This window comes from Kogia breviceps, chromosome 13, assembly GCF_026419965.1.
Source record: "Kogia breviceps isolate mKogBre1 chromosome 13, mKogBre1 haplotype 1, whole genome shotgun sequence".
NCBI lineage: Eukaryota > Metazoa > Chordata > Mammalia > Artiodactyla > Physeteridae > Kogia > Kogia breviceps.
This window is the reverse complement of record NC_081322.1, coordinates 47,785,931-47,802,798: the sequence shown is the minus strand read 5'-3', so window position 1 is coordinate 47,802,798 and position 16,868 is coordinate 47,785,931. Positions and strand designations below refer to the sequence as shown.

Sequence of the window (16,868 nt, the reverse complement as noted above, 5' to 3'; positions counted from 1 at the left end):
CGCGGGGCCGGCGTGCTGACGCCACTCCCGGGCCGCGGAGGAGGAGGGGTTGGGGGCGGGGCCGGGAGGCCAATGGGGTGCGTGGGACGAGGGACCGAGGGGCTGCCGGTGCGTTTCCCTGGGCTATCCGGCGGCGAACCTGCGGCCGAAGGGTGCGGTGAACTGTGCAGCCCGGAACTTGAGCCCTGAGACTTCGCACCGTGAGGAGCAAGGATTTTCCAGGCTAAAGCAGGAGGGGGCGGGAGAACAGAGAGGAGAGGGGAGAAATGGGGGCTTTTACATTTGGAGAGAGAAAGAAAGTTGTTGAGTAGTGGGGAAATGTCTTGTGGGGAGTCCCGACCTCACACTGGAGAGTTGAGTGTGTGCGTCCGGGGTGGTGAGGTGGGGAAGATTCTTTGCTCTCGACTCCTCGGCGGGAGGAACGGCGCTATCCCTAGGAATCCCCCAGGAAATCCGGATCTTCGGACAGGATGTAAGAGTCCGGGAACTCCTCGCTACGCGGAGGAGCTCCCTCTGCGGGGAAACGGCAGCGGCTGAAGCCTGTAACCGCTGCCCTGCGGCACCTCCTTTGCTCACCCTCGGAGCCAATCCACACGCCGTCAGCTACCACACCTTTTAATTCCGCTCACTGGGGCGGGTCCCTATTGACCCTCTAGATTATGATCCCGCCCTTTCTGGTTGACGCCCTCCATCCGAACCCTCTAGGTCCGCGTTATTCGCTCCCCGCCTCCAGCTCGTCCGGGTACCAGCTACTTTCGAGGAGTCCAGGCGGCTTTACCCAGACCCCGGCCGCCCCGAGTCTCCTCGGCCGGCATCCTTTAAAGTTTCAGTAACTTTTTGGAACGAGGACTCATTGCTTGCAAGAGGAATCATCCTAGGCACTGCAGGGAGGTCAGAGAGGACTTTTGCTGACTCTTCAGTCAGTAATACAGCAGCTGCGATTTTCTTTGCTTGTTTCATTTCAGAGGTGAAAGAGAATACACTCCAGTTGTGAAACACGCATTTCGCATCGCCGTTCTGTTTCCTTCCCTGAGAGCTCTCCTGGCTCGGACCTGCTTCCTGCAACGCTTTCCGCCTTCCCAGGCACCCCTCCCCCAGCCCTGTAGTTCTCTGTCCTTAAAGTGTAGGACCGAATCGAGACAAGACTTTCTGTACGTCGGGACAGGTGTGGGAAAGAACGTTACAAGAATACCTGTGGAGCATACTTGGGAGTGGGAAGGGTAGAGGTTGGGAGCATTGAGAGCCCAGACCCAAGAAAGAGGCAGCGTGGATTACTGATAGAAATGAACTCTAGTGAATAACTAGAGTTTATAAATAGAGTATAAATACAACAAAAAGTCCGACATAGATTCACAGGCTATAAAACTGCGAACAAATGCACCCTTAAAAGATATATTTGTCTTTAGGGACTTCTCTGGTGGCACAGTGGTTAAGAATCTGCCTGCCAATGCAGGGGACAGGTGTTCGAGCCCTGGTCGAGGAAGATCCCACAGCCGCAGGGCAGCTAAGCCGGTGCACCACAACTACTGAGCCTGCGCTCTAGAGCCCACGCTCGCAGCCAGCGCACTGCAACGAAGAGTAGCCCCCGCTTACCACAACTAGAGAAAAGCCCACGTGCAGCAATGGAGACCCAACGCAGCCAAAAATAAATAAATTGAGTTTTAAAAAAAGATATATTTGTCTTTAAAACGTGAATATTTTAAGCCAAATGGTTTCAGGGTTGAATTTTGGTTTTGTCCAATTTATAAGTGGGTAGTGGCTCCATGTCTCCAGTTCGGTTTATAAATGGTGAGAAGTCTTGAGTGGCTGAAGTGTTTTTTTCATTAACTACAGTGCAATATATTTTAAAGCAAATTAAAAAAAAAATAAACACACCCCTGTGGTACAGTTTTACGTGTCTCTTTTTAGGGGCCAGGCTGCCTTGTGGCTGAGCTGGGTGGCTTTTGGAGCCTACCGTGATCCAGGCGCACAGGTGAAGCAGAACATCCCTCCCACCACCACTCCAACCCTCCCTCCCCAGGAGTTTTGGAGGGGGACAACAATCGCTTTACCCGTATCTCCTCTGGGGGCAAAAAAGCAAACGGTCATGGGAAGAGCCACCCTCGCTGCTGGGGACCGCTTCGTCTCGCACCAAGCCAGGCCCTGGGTGGGCCCGGCCCGCAAGCCCCGGGTCAAGTGTAAGGACACCGCAGCTCAGTGCTCGGGACAGATCGCCGCCAGTAGGCGCGGCCTCCGTGGGTCGGTCACACTCCCGCTTTTCGCGCAGGTCCCTCTGTACATCCTTGGACATAAGAGTTTCCACTCTGGCTTCCTTGGGGTAGGGCATCTCCAGGCCTGAGCATCCGTCGCCTGAGCGCGCTTCCTCCCTAGCAGCCCAGGCTCTGCAGCGTGGCCAGAGGCTGGCAGTCCTGCGCGGGAAAAGCGGTAGGAGGCAAGCGCCGAATCGCATGTCTAGCCAATGCGCTCGGCAGCTGGAAACCTGTCCTCGTTCACCTCCCAGCAGACATCGCCTATCCTCTGTACCCAGTCACGCTGACATTTTAATTTTACTTTGGCCCTGAACTTTACTTTTCCCACAAATGCAGGAGAAAATAGCGACAACCTTTCTGAACCAACAAGGCCCAACAAATTGTTATTTTTGAAAAGGATTACAGGAGCAGCGATTTCCCACATTTTGAACGAAGAAAATGAAGAGAATGCGATGCCAGTTACCTAAGGCTTCTTTCAGTTCACATTTCTCAATCCTGTCTTATTTGAAACAGTTTTAAAAAACATCATTGAAGCTAACTAAGGGTACTGACTGCACAGGAGCTTAAAGGAACACAGGCAATTGGGCCAGTGAGCATCAATCCTGAATTTTTGCAGGAAAGCTGTCTCCTCCCCCCAGATCCAAAGGAAAGAGAGGAAAACAAACAGTACGCAGTTTTAAAATACATCTTTTCTGTATGTCTGAAAAGCTGTCATTTACACGTGGGTGGTATTTATCAATCTGATGAGGTTGCCTCTTGTTTCTAAGTTGAGGCAGAAAGTAAAACACAACTAAATTTAACCCCTCTACTTTCCCAGCCATTCAAACTGTCAGGACATTAGTAGGGTCAAAGGAGTCAAGCTTTGATTTAGAACCTTGGGATGGGGTACAGGTTGAAGGAGAAAACTGGGAGGGAAGTCTCTCTCCTCTTCCCTCTTTTTCTCTTCCTCTTTCACAGTTATTTTAGGAGAAAAGATTGCAAACCAGATAGTTAAATGTCCCAGAACTTGGGTCCCGAGGAAAAACGTACTAACGTCCCCAGAAAAATCAGCTACTGTGAATTGCATCTAATCTAATTGCCTTTTAACTTCCTAATTGGGCTGAGAGAATATAAAACTTCTTTTAGAAAGGAATTCCACTTTATGATAGCTTCATGGCAATTTACCAAGCTGCCAAGGTGGGGGCGGGGTTGCCATATGAAAATAAAATCAATTACACCAAAATTTCTTTTCAGTACCCTAGTTCTAGTGTGCAATTCTAATATCTATAACTGTGAAAATGAAAAGTGCCTTTACTCTCAAAGTTAATGAATGAAGCCAAATTACTTTTGAATGATACATGTTTCAAGGTAGCATCACAATGAAATTATTTTCTTTTCAGAAGAACTGCCTCTCATTTTTTAATAAGCTGACTTCATTACCTTCTGAATTTTTTTCTGTCCACCTGTGTCATCTTATTCTGAAAACTGCAAAGAAGCTGCTTTATAGGAAGGATGTAAGGAATGGAACTAATTTGGAGTGCTGACCTGAGCCAGTCCAGCCCTTCCCTCAGCCATGGTTTATTTGAATAATTGAGTCTTGGCATTTTATGCCGCCTTGTTTTGCCAGCCAGAGGATGAACATGACAGTAATCTCGCAGACTTTTTTTTTTTTTTTTAAACCCCTAAACCCATCATTGCCTGTTTTACAGAGCAGAGATGTGTTTGGAATTTGGCGAGTAGCTGACAAGATTTTGTGGATTCAGCCTATTAATAGTATTAGTTGAAAACATGTCTGCAGAAGCCAGCTTTTTCAGTGTTAGTTCGTAATGATACTCTCGTGATTAATGGAGGGTCTGAATGGTGATTTTATTTTAAAGAAATAAAGGAAAAAGGAGAAATTCCTGTTCTCCGAAATCTCACTGAAATGCTAAGTGGAGGAATTCCAGTTTACCTCGTGAAAAACCAAGAGAAAGAGGGTTCAATTATTTTCATGCAAATTAGAGTAGCTTTTAACAGTGTTTTCAAGTAAAAATCCTCCATGGTCTATCCTGATGAATAAATGAGACTACTTTGTAATTATTAACATATATTTGGTTATTATAAGAATGTTAAACTTTTCCTCCTTTATATTTTAATGACTATTTTCATGTTAGGTATAAGACAACTTCCTGAATTTAGTTTTCTCTTGAATTCATATTGACAGTAATGTCCAGTTCTAGGATTGAGAAATATATTTAATACCAGATTCATCTTTCAGAAATGAGTTCTTTTTAATGAGTCTTTATGAGATGCTTAGTATAAAAATATTATTATACAAATACAATTCACAAGAGCCAAACCTTAAAAACGATAACAAATGACAAAAAGGGAGATTTGGAATAGATGTGTGGAAAATATTTTGGCTTGTTAGATTTTTATAAGAGTGGAAATGTTAGAAGAAAATTTTCATCCTCTGATTATTTACTTGGACACAAAGAGTTAATTCAGAGAACATGTGTAAATTATTTCTTAATGGGAAGAAGTTGTTTTTCATCTTTACTTGGCTGGAAAAGTCACTCTACTTGCCTTAGATTTCTGACCATAGTGGATTTTTTTCTTTAAAGACATACAGTCTGGAGATAACAGCCTAGAAACAAACATATGCTAGAAACTAACATATGTGTGAAACTCCTTTTGTAAGATGCAGGGACATAGAGGATTTTGTAGATTCAGAAGGTAGAAGTAGACTGAAGGATTTAAACTGTTGACTTAGATATTTGACAGTATTGGTATTGATCCATTCCCCCAATTTTTGTTTATAAACTTCATTTCAACAGGATGCTAAAGGGATTAAAAGGAGACCACAGTAATAACAGACAGAAGGTGAAGATATCCATCTGAGTGTGATATCCTGTCACATGCTTCAAGAAACACCTTCTTAGAAACTCACTTGTAGGAAGTTTCCTTTGGCACGTGTGGAAGAATTTTTAGCACTGACTCCTAGACTGGCATTGTTTGTCTTTAACGTATTTGGTTATGACTGATTTTGAAGTCTATTTCATGGTGACATAAGTAAATTAGGTTTAACTATGCCTTATGTGTAACATGTAGAAAGAAGTTTGATGGTACATCAGGACACTTAGCTTAGCAGACCCCAAGGCAGACTACACCTTTTATTTTTGATCTTAACTTTATACTATAAATACTGTGCATCATATTTTAAGGTAAAAGTCCAGTTGTTGACTATGAAATTTAAACTTCACCAGCTGCTATTGTTTTTCATCTTTCTTTAAGAGAGGAATGAATCAATCAATTTGTAAAATAATCCAACCCGTGACATTACAGGGGTAATTAAAAAATAAAAGTTTAAAAAATTTGAAATGTAAAATTTAAGAACAGTATATCATTTTTTATGCCTCATGCAAGATATTGCTGCACAGTGAATCAAAGTGGAAATTTGTCATTTGTCCAGCTAATTTGGAATGGAAACCAGCTAAATATGACCATGTAAGAAATCAAACTGAAAAATTCAGGTCTCAAAGTGGGCTTTCACCAAGGAAGCTTCTTTCCATATTAGTAGATTAATGATTATACTCCTGAGCATAGCTAATTCTTTCTCCAAACAAATCATGTACTCAGAATGTGGCCATGACCTTAGTAGTGTCTGTTAGTGTTTGTAAATATTTTAAGAAGCCAATGATTCTGAAATGGTTCAAAATGAACACGTATTTTTACCCCTTAGCGTTCTTTTTCTCTGTGGGAATTCAGTGGAAAAATAAATTTGAAACCCTAATCTGCACCAATGTATATGGCTTTGTTCCTGGGTATATGAGGAAGTAGCTAATTCCAGGGCACTACCCTTTATTATTTTGGGTAATGGATGTGGTAAAACAGCCTTTCAGTAATGCAGTAGGATAACTCTATTAGTAAACAACTATTGCTGTTAGAAAAATAGGCCGTGTCTGTGCATTTCAAGTAAAGTGCTAAATTAAAGCAACCCTCCCAACCAGTTAAACAGAAACAAAGGTCCTTTTTTTTTTCTTTTTACCTTGGGTAGTAGACCTGAAAACTACAGATAATTATTTCAGTAGAAAGAAAATTCCAATAGTAGATGTCAAAAGGAAGACATTTCAGAGCACTTGTTGTCAAATAGTTAGGTGAGCAAGTAGTTAAAGAACAAGAGAGAACCCCTAGCTCTTAAAAGGGGCGGGGAAAGGTGGAAGTGTGTGTTGCTGATTGCCACCTTTGAAGCACTGGAGGTGGCCAAATTAAGCCCTGGCTGCCTGTAACTGTTGAGGTCACATACTTTGGGATCTCAGCCCAGTGGCTGCATTTCATGGGACATTGCCCTGTCTTTTCTCTAAAAGTAATACACCCTCAACCTAATGCCATTATCTTAGTTACTTTCTTAAGAATGGAAGGGGCTGATGAGTAGCATGGAAGGAGTGATGGACTGGATATCAAGATACTGTATACTGACCTGTGGTGTGAAATGTTGTCCCTCCTTAAGCCCTCAGTTTGCTCATGTATACAAAGAAACTGGACTAGATTATCTCTGTCTCAGGATGTTTATGATTCCAAACTCTGAAATTGGAATAAACTCACATTTGATTTGAAAATAGCGTAATGTTTCTAAAGATTTCCGCTATGCGTGTTATTTCCAGCCAAAGATCCTTCTTGAAGAATTGTACATGATCACCTTTACTTGAAAATATCCTGTGTTCCCCAGATCTCATCAAGCAGGGGCCTATTCTTAAATGTTGGACAGAATTAGTTAGCCAGAGATCCTTTAGAATTCCAGGGAGATGTAATACAAAAGGGAGCTGTGTTTTCCAAGCATCGGGTATGCAGTATCAGAAGCAAAGCTGCCCATTACGTTTGCTTTCTGTGGGCCTGAGTACATGTATGTACATACAGTGTCTGCTCCTTGGGAAATAAAAGTACAGCCTTTCTGAACTTTCATGAAACTAGGAACAGAAGATAACCATTCTTTTATCTGATAAAGTTGGGACTTTGAAATGAGAACTTTTTCATTTTTATCACAATATGTAATTATTGTATATTTCAATGTACAGTAATATATAGTGTATTTAATGGAGTAAATAAATTACTAGAATTATTAGCCATAATATGCTGCTTAGTGATTAATACCTACAAATCCCCCTGCCTAGGACAGGTGAATGATTAAATAGATTTCTGGAAGAAGACAGGCAACAACACACACTATGTTAGGAGTCTTACTTTAGATAGAAATTTTGTTATTTATTTTTTCCTGAAGAATATGTGAAAACTGCTTTCTGTAGAGATGAGAGTGCATTAACCATTAGATTCACTCCTTTTGCTCAAGCACATATAAATAATAAAGAAAATGTAAAAAGAGAGATAACCAGAAAACACAACTGGACCCCAAAACAAACATTCTAAGGCAAAAAATAAAAAAGAAACTCAAAGCTATGAGCAGGGCTAATGCCCTGGGCTCGTCCTAGTCCACAACCTGGTCTTAAGTGTATTTTTCAGAGCTTCTGCTCCTTTGTGATAACAAAGACAATGCAGATCTAGGCACTGAGTCAAAAGCCATCTAGCCCAGTTCTTGGTCATGAGGCTGTTTCTTCCCCTGCTACCTAGCCAGGATGTTTTGTTTGTTTGGTTTGTTTTTCAGATTCCACATGTAAATGAGACCATGTAGTATTTGTCTTTCTCTGTTTGTTTCACTTATTTCGTTTGGAATAATATTTTTTGATTCCATCCATGTTGTCACAAAATGCAAGATTTATTTTTTTTTATGGCCGAGTGATGTTCATTGTGAGTGTTTACATATATATATATGAATGAATTAGTGTTTTTGTTTTCTTCGGGTAAATACCCAGAAGTAGAATTGCTCGATCATATGTCAGTTCTATTTTTAATTTTTTGAGGAAACTTTGTACTGTTTATCATAGTGGCACACTCTCAATCCCACCAACAGTGTATGAGGGTTCCCTTTTCTCCACATCCTTTCCAAAACTGGGTGTTTGTTGTTTTTTGATAAGAGCCATTCTAACAGATGTGAGAATGTGAGATCACTAATAATTAGTGATATTGAGCATCTTTTCATGTATCTTTTGGTCATTTTTATGTCTTCTTAAGAAAAATGTCTGTTCAGGTCATCTGGCTATTTTTAAATCAGGTTGTTTGTTTTTTTGATGTTAAGTTGTATGAGTTCTTTGCATATTTTGTATATTAACTCCTTATCAGGTATCAGGTAAATAGTTGGCAAATACCTTCCATTTGATAGGCTGCCGTTTCATTTTGTTGGAAGTTTCCTTTGCTGTGCAAAAGCATCTTAGTTTGATATAGTCCCATTTGTTTATTTTTGCTTTTGTTTCCCTTGCCTGAGGTGACATATCTGAAAAAATATTGTTAAGACTGATGTCAAAGTGCATACTGCCTATGTTTTCTTCTAGGAGTTTTATGGTTTCAGATCTTACATTAAATCTTTAATCCATTTTGAGTTGTGTATGGTATGAGAAAGTAGCTCTGCTTGATTCGTTTGCATACAGCCATCCAGTTTCCCCTGCACCATTTATTGAAGAGACTGTCTTTTCTCCATTGTATATTCTTGCTTCCCTTGTTGGAGATTAATTGACCATATAAGTGTGAATTAATTTCTTTTTTTTTTAACATCTTTATTAGAGTATAATTGCTTTACAATGGTGTGTTAGTTTCTGCTTTATAACAAAGTGAATCAGTTATACATATACATATATCCCCATATCTCTTCCCTCTTGCGTCTCCCTCCCTCCCACAGTCCTTGTCCCACCACTCTCGGTGGTCACAAAGCACCGAGCTGATCTCCCTGTGCTATGCGGCTGCCTCCCACTAGCTATCTATTTTACATTTGGTAGTGTATATATGTCCATGCCACTCTCTCACTTTGTCCCAGCTTACGCTTCCCCCTCCCCATATCCTCAAGTCCATTCTCTAGTAGGTCTGCATCTTTATTCCCATCTTGCCCCTAGGTTCTTCATGACCATTTTTTTTTTTTTTTAGATTCCATATATATGTGTTAGCATACGGTATTTGTTTTTCTCTTTCTGACTTCACTCAGTTATGACAGACTCTAGGTCCATCCACCTCACTACAGGTAATTCAATTTCGTTTCTTTTTATGGCTGAGTAATATTCCACTATATATGTGCCACATCTTCTTTGTCCATTCATCTGTCGATGGATACTTAGGTTGCTTCCATGTCCTGGCTATTGTAAATAGAGCTGCAGTGAACATTGTGGTATATGACTCTTTTTGAATTATGGTTTTCTCAGGGTATATGCCCAGTAGTGGGATTGCTGGGTCATGTAGTAGTTCTATTTTAGGTTTTTGAAGGAACCTCCATACTGTTCTCCATAGTGGTTGTATCAATTTACATTCCCACCAACACTGCAAGAGGGTTCCCTTTTCTCCACACCCTCTCCAACATTTCTTCTTTGTAGATTTTTTGATGATGGCCATTCTGACCAATGTGAGATAATATCTCATTGTACTTTTGATTTGCGTTTCTCTAATGATTAATGATGTTGAGCATTCTTTCATGTGTTCATTGGCAATCTGTATATCTTCTTTGGAGAAATGTCTATTTAGGTCTTCTGCCCATTTTTGGATGGGGTTGTTTGTTTTTTTGATATTGAGCTGTAGGAGCTGCTTGTAAATTTTGGAGATTAATCCTTTGTCAGTTGCATCATTTGCAAATATTTTCTCTGATTCTGAGGGTTGTCTTTTCATCTTGTTTATGGTTTCCTTTGCTGTGCAAAAGCTTTTAAGTTTCATTAGGTCCCATTTGTTTATTTTTATTTTGATTTCCATTCCTCTAGGACGTGGGTCGAAAAGGATCTTGCAGTGATTTATGTCATGGAGTGTTCTGCCTATGTTTTCTACTAAGAGTGTAATAGTGTCTGGCCTTACATTTAGGTCTTTAATCCATTTTGAGTTTATTTTTGTGTGTGGTGTTAGGGAGTGTTCTAATTTCATACTTTAACAGGTAGCTGTCCAGTTTTCCCAGCACCACTTATTGAAGAGGCTGTCTTTTCTCCACTGTGTATTCTTGCCTCCTTTATAAAAGATAAGGTGACCATATGTCTGTGGGTTTATCTCTGGGCCTCCTATCCGGTTCCATTGATCTATATTTCTGTTTTACTGCCAGTACCATACTGTCTTGGTTCCCATAGCTTTGTAGTATAGTCTGAAGTCAGGGAGCCTGATTCCTCCAGCTCCACTTTTCTTTCTAAAGATTGTTTGGCTCTCAGGGGTCTTTTGTGTTTCCATACAAATTGTGAAATTTTTTGTTCTAGTTCTGTGAAAAATGCCAGTGGTAGTTTGATAGGGATTGCATTGAATCTGTAGATTGCTTTGGGTAGTATAGTCATTTTCACAATGTTGCTTCTTCCAATCAAAGAACATGGTATATCTCTCCATCTGTTTGTATCATCTTTAATTTCTTTCATCAGTGTCTTATAATTTTCTGCATACAGGTGTTTTGTCTCCTTAGGTAGGTTTATTCCTAGATATTTTATTCTTTTTGTTGCAATGGTAAATGGGAGTGTTTTCTTAATTTCACTTTCAGATTTTTTCATCATTAGTGTATAAGAATGCCAGAGATTTCTGTGCATTAATTATGTATCCTGCTACTTTACTAAATTCATTGATTAGCTCTAGTAGTTTTATGGTAGCATCTTTAGGATTCTCTATGTATAGTATCATGTCATCTGCAAACAGTGACAGCTTTACTTCTTCTTTTCCTATTTGGATTCCTTTTATTTCTTTTTCTTCTCTAATTGCTGTGGCTAAAACTTCCAACTATGTTGAATAATAGTTGTGAGAGTGGGCAACCTTGTCTTGTTCCTGATCTTAGTGGAAATGGTTTCAGTTTTTCACCATTGAGGACGATGTTGGCTGTGGGTTTGTCATTTATGGCCTTTATTGTTTTGAGGTAAGTTCCCTCTATGCCTACTTTCTGGAGGGTTTTTATCATAGATGGGTGTTGAATTTTTTCAAAAGCTTTCTCTTCATCTATTGAGATGATCATATGGTTTTTCTCCTTCAATTTGTTAATATGGTGTATTACGTTGATTGATTTGCGTATATTGAAGAATCCTTGCATTCCTGGGATAAACCCCACTTGATCATGGTGTATGATCCTTTTAATGCGCTGTTGGATTCTGTTTGCTAGTATTTTGTTGAGGATTTTTGCATCTATCTTCATCAGTGATATTGGCCTGTAGTTTTCTTTCTTTGTGACATCTTTGTCTGGTTTTTGTATCAGGGTGATGGTGGCCTTGTAGAAGGAGTTTGGGAGTGTTCCTCCTTCTGCTATATTTTGGAAGAGTTTGAGGAGGATAGGTGTTAGCTCTTCTTTAAATGTTTGACAGAATTTGCCTGTGAATCCATCTGGTCCTGGGCTTTTGTTAGTTGGAAGATTTTTAATCACAGTTTCAATTTCAGTGCTTTTGATTGGTCTGTTCATATTTTCTATTTCTTCCTGGTTCAGTCTCGGAAGGTTGTGCTTTTCTAAGAATTTTTCCTTTTCTTCCAGGTTTTCCATTTTATTGGCATACAGTTGCTTGTAATAATCTCTAATATTCCTTTGTATTTCTGCAGTGTCAGTTGTTACTTCTCCTTTTTCATTTCTAATTCTATTGGTTTGAGACTTCTCCCTTTTTTTCTTGATGAGTCTGGCTAATGGTTTATCAATTTTGTTTATCTTCTCAAAGAACCAGCTTTTAGTTTTATTGATCTTTGCTATTGTTTCCTTCATATTTTTCCCATTTATTTCCAATCTGATCTTCATGATTTCTTTCTTTCTGCTAACTTTGGGGTTTTTATGTTCTTCTTTCTCTAATTTCTTTAGGTGTAAGTTTAGGTTGTTTAATTGAGATGTTTCTTGTTTCTTAAAGTAGGATTGTATTACTATAAACTTCCCTCTTAGGACTGCTTTTGCTGCATCCCATAGGTTTTGGGTGACAGTGTTTTCATTGTCATTTGTTTCTAGGTATTTTTTGATTTCCTCTTTGATGTCTTCAGTGATCTCTTGGTTATTAAGTAGTGTATTGTTTAGTCTCCATTTGTTTGTATTTTTTAAAGATTTTTTTCCTGTAATTGATATGTAGTCTCATAGAGTTGTGGTCGGAAAAGATACTTGATATGATTTCAATTTTCTTAAATTTACCAAGGCTTGATTTATGACCCAAGATATGATCTATCCTGGAGAATGTTCCATGAGCAATTGAGAAAAAACTGTATTCTTTTGTTTTTGGATGGAATGTCCTATATATATCAATTAAGTCCATCTTGTTTAATGTATCATTTAAATCTTGTGTTTCTTTATTTTCATTTTGGATGATGTGTCCATTGGTGAAAGTGGTCCCCTACTATTGTGTTACTGTCGATTTCCCCTTTTATGGCTGTTATTAGTATTTGCCTTATGTTTTGAAGTGCTCCTATGTTGGGTACATAAATATTTACGATTGTTATATCTCCTTCTTGGATTGATCCCTTGAGCATTATGTAGTATCCTTCTTTGTCTCTTGTAATAGTCTTTATTTTAAAGTCTATTTTGTCTGATATGAGAATTGCTACTCCAGCTTTCTTTTGATTTCCATTTGCATGGCATTTCTTTTTTCCATCCCCTTACTTTCACTCTGTATGTGTCCGTAGGTCTGAAGTGGGTCTCTTGTAGGCAGCATATATACAGGTCTTGTTTTTGTATCCATTCAGCCAGTCTGTGTCTTTTGATTGGAGCATTTAATCCATTTCCATTTAAGGTAATTATCAATATGTATGTTCCTATTACCATTTTCTTAATGGTTTTGGGTTTGTTATTGTAGGTCTTTTCCTTCTCTTGTGTTTCCTGCCTAGAGTTCCTTTAGCATTTGTTGTAAAGCTGGTTTGGTGGTGCTGAAATCTCTTAGCTTTTACTTGTCTGTAAAGGTTTTAATTTCTCCATGAAATCTGAATGAAATCTTTGCTGGGTAGAGTAATCTTGGTTGTAGGTTTTTCCCGTTCATCACTTTAAATATGTCCTGCCACTCCCTTCTGGCTTACCAAGTTTCTGCTTAAGGATCAGTTGTTAACTTTATGGGGATTATTCCCTTGTATGTTTTTTGTTGTTTTTCCCTTGCTGCTTTTAATATTTTTTTCTTTGTATTTAATTTTTAATAGTTTGATTAACATGTGTCTTGGCATGTTTCTTCTTGAATTTATCCTTTATGGGACTCTCTGTGCTTCCTGGACTTGATTAACTATTTCCTTTCCCATATTAGGGAAGTTTTCAACTATAATCTCTTCAAATATTTTCTCAGTCCCTTTCTTTTTCTCTTCTTCTTCTGGGACCCCTATAATTCGAATGTTGGTGTGTTTAATGTTGTCCCAGAGGTCTCTGTGACTGTCCTCAATTCTTTTCATTTTGTTTTCTTTATTCTGCTCTGCAGTAGTTATTTGCACTATTTTATCTTCCAGGTCACTTATCCGTTCTTCTGCTTCTGTTATTCTGCTATTGATCCCTTCCAGAGAATTTTAAATTTCATTCATTGTGTTGTTCATCACTGTTTTTTTTTGCTCTTTAGTTCTTTTAGGTCCTTGTTAAACGTTTTTTGTATTTTCTCCATTCTATTTCCAAGATTTTGGATCATCTTTACTATCATTATTCTGAATTCTTTTTCAGGTAGACTGCCTATTTCCTCTCCATTTGTTAGGTCTGGTGGGGTTTTTCCTTGCTCCTTCATCTATGTGTTTGTCTGTCTTCTCATTCTGCTTACCTTACTGTGTTTGGGGTCTCCTTTTCGCAGGCTGCAGGTTCGTAATTCCCGTTGTTTTTGGTGTCTGCTCCCAGTGGCTAATGTTGGTTCAGTGAGTTGTGTAGTCTTCTGGTGGAGGGGACTAGTGCCTGTGTTCTGGTGGATGAGGCTGGATCTTGTCTTTCTGGTGGGCGGGTCCACGTCTGGTGCTGTGTTTTGGGGTGTCTGTGGCCTTATTATGATTTTAGGCAGCCTCTCTGCTAATGGGTGGGGTTGTGGTCCTGTCTTGCTAGTTGTTTGGCATAGGGTGTCCAGCACTGGAGCTTGGTGGTCGTTGAATGGAGCTGGGTCTTGGGGTTGAGATGGAGATCTCCTGGAGATTTTTGTTGTTTGATATTACATGGAGCTGGGAGGTCTCTTGTGGACCAGTGTCCTAAACTTGGCTCTCCCACCTCAGAGACACAGCCCTGACACCTGGCTGGAGCACCAAGAGCCTGTCATCCACACAGCTCAGAACAAAAGGGAGGAAAGAAAGAAAGAAAGAGAGAGAGAGGGAGGGAGGGAGGAAGGAAGAAAGGAAAAGACAAAATGTAAAATAAAATAAATTTAGTAAAATAAAAATATAATTATTAAAGAAAATTTTTTAAAGTAACAAAAAAAAAAAAAAAAGAAAGAAAGAAAGAAGGAAGAGAGCAACCAAACCAAAAAACAAATCCACCAATGGTAACAAGCACTAAAAACTATACTAAAAAAACAAATAAAAAAACGGACAGACAGAACCCTAGGACAAATGGTAAATGCAAAGCTATACAGACAAAATCACACACAGAAGCATACACATACACACTCACAAAAAGAGCAAAAGGAAAAAAATATATATATCATTGCTCCCAAAGTCCACCTCCTCAATTTGGGATGATTCGTTGTCTATTCAGGTATTCCACAGGTGCAGGGTATATCAAGTTGATTGTGGAGATGTAATCCGCCACTCCTGATGCTGCTGGGAGAGATTTCCCTTTCTCTTTTTTGTTCGCACAGCTCTTGGGGTTTAGCTTTGGATTTGGCCCCGCCTCTGCATGTAGGTCGCCTGAGGGCGTCTGTTCTTTGCTCAGACAGGACGGGGTTAAAGGAGCAGCTGATTAGGCAGCTCTGGCTCACTCAGGCCCGGGGGTAGGGAGGGGTACAGATGCGGGGTGAGCCTGCGGCGGCAGAGGCCAACATGACATTGCACCAGCCCGAGGCGCACTGTGTGTTCTCCCCGGGAAGTTGTCCCTGAATCACGGGACCCTGGCAGTGGCAGGCTGCACAGGCTCCTGGGAGGTGTGGAGAGTGACCTGTGCTTGCACACAGGCTTCTTGGTGGCGGCAGCAGCAGCCTTAACGTCTCATGCCTGTCTCTGGGGTCTGTGCTGATAGCCGCAGCTCTCGCCCATCTCTGGAGCTCCTTTAAGCGGCACTCTTTTTTTTTTTTTTTTTTTTTTTTTTGCAGTACGCGGGCCTCTCACTGCTGTGGCCTCTCCCATTGTGGAGCACAGGATCCGGACGCGCAGGCTCAGCGGCCATGGCTCACGGGCCCAGCCACTCCGCAGCATGTGGGATCCTCCCGGACCGGGGCACGAACTCGGGTCCTCCGCATTGGCAGGCGGACTCCCAACCACTGCGCCACCGGTGAAGCCCTTAAGCGGCACTCTTAATCCCCTCTCCTTGAGCACCAGGAAACAAAGAGGCAAGAAAAAGTCTCTTGCCTCTTCGGCAGCTCCAGACTTCTCCCGGACTCCCTCCCGGCCAGCTGTGGTGCACTAGCCCCTTTAGGCTGTGCTCACGCTGCCAACCCCAGTCCTCTCCCTGCGATCTGACCGAAGCCTGAGCCTCAGCTCAGCCCCCACCCACCCCGACGCGTGAGCAGACAAGCCTCTTGGGCTGGTGAGCGCTGGTCGGCACCGATCCTCTGTGCGGAATCTCTCCGCTCTGCCCTCTGCACCCCTGTTGCTGCACTCTGCCCCGTGGCTCTGAAGCTTCCCCGCTCCGCCACCCACCGTCTCCATCCGCAAAGGGCCTTCCTAGTGTGTGGAGACCTTTCCTCCTTCACAGCTCCCTCCCACTGGTGCAGGTCCCGTCCCTATTCTTTTGTCTCTGTTTTTTCTTTTTTCTTTTGCCCTATCCAGGTACGTGGGGAGTTTCTTGCCTTTTGGGAGGTCTGAGTCTTCTGCCAGTGTTCAGTAGGTGTTCTGTAGGAGTTGTTCCACATGTAGATGTATTTCTGATGTATTTGTGGGGAGGAAGGTGATCTCTATGTCTTACTCTTCCGCCATCTTTAAGCTCCTCCGTGAATTAACTTCTGCACTCTCTATTCTGTTACATTGATCTATGTATCTGTCTTTGTGGCAGTCCATATTGTTTCGATTTTTGTAGCTTTGTAGTGTAATTTGAAATCAGGATGCTTCCTTAAGATGAGCTAATTTTTTGCTTAACTATTGAATAAGGTTTGAAATGCATCTTTCTGAGAGATGAAAAGATGTCTGTCCCTTGGAGTTTCTGAAAACTTACACCCTACCGCTTCAAGATATACCTGCACATACAAATTTTTTCGGAAGCAAAAGAAACAGTTGAGTTTTCCAGTTAATCAATACATTGATTTAGACCTCTATTTTCTTTGCATAAAGAATCTTTAGGCCAATGAACTCATTTAATAAAAACTTTTATGACTCAAACGATAAGAAAAATGTCTTTTGGACATTCTAAATTGTCAGGGCTCCAGATTAACTTAGTTGTTACCGATATAATATTTTAATAATTGCATTAATAATAAATAACATTTTGAATACTTAGTAGGCACTTTGCATATATTTTATTTAATTTTTCTAACGGCCCTATTATCTTAATTTTATATATTAGGG

General features: G+C 40.7%; 1 long non-coding RNA gene across 2 annotated transcripts; it reads left to right on the top strand.

Moving 5' to 3' along the window:
* The first annotated feature begins 28 nt into the window (after window positions 1–28).
* Window positions 29–1,670, top strand: LOC136792456 (uncharacterized). Of its 2 annotated transcripts, none has more exons than XR_010836269.1 (3): window positions 29–472; window positions 966–1,165; window positions 1,407–1,670. It is a non-coding gene; the product is annotated as an uncharacterized lncRNA (long non-coding RNA). The 2 variants fall into 2 exon arrangements; XR_010836268.1 differs by having other exon boundaries at window positions 32–200.
* The last annotated feature ends 15,198 nt before the right edge of the window (window positions 1,671–16,868 follow it).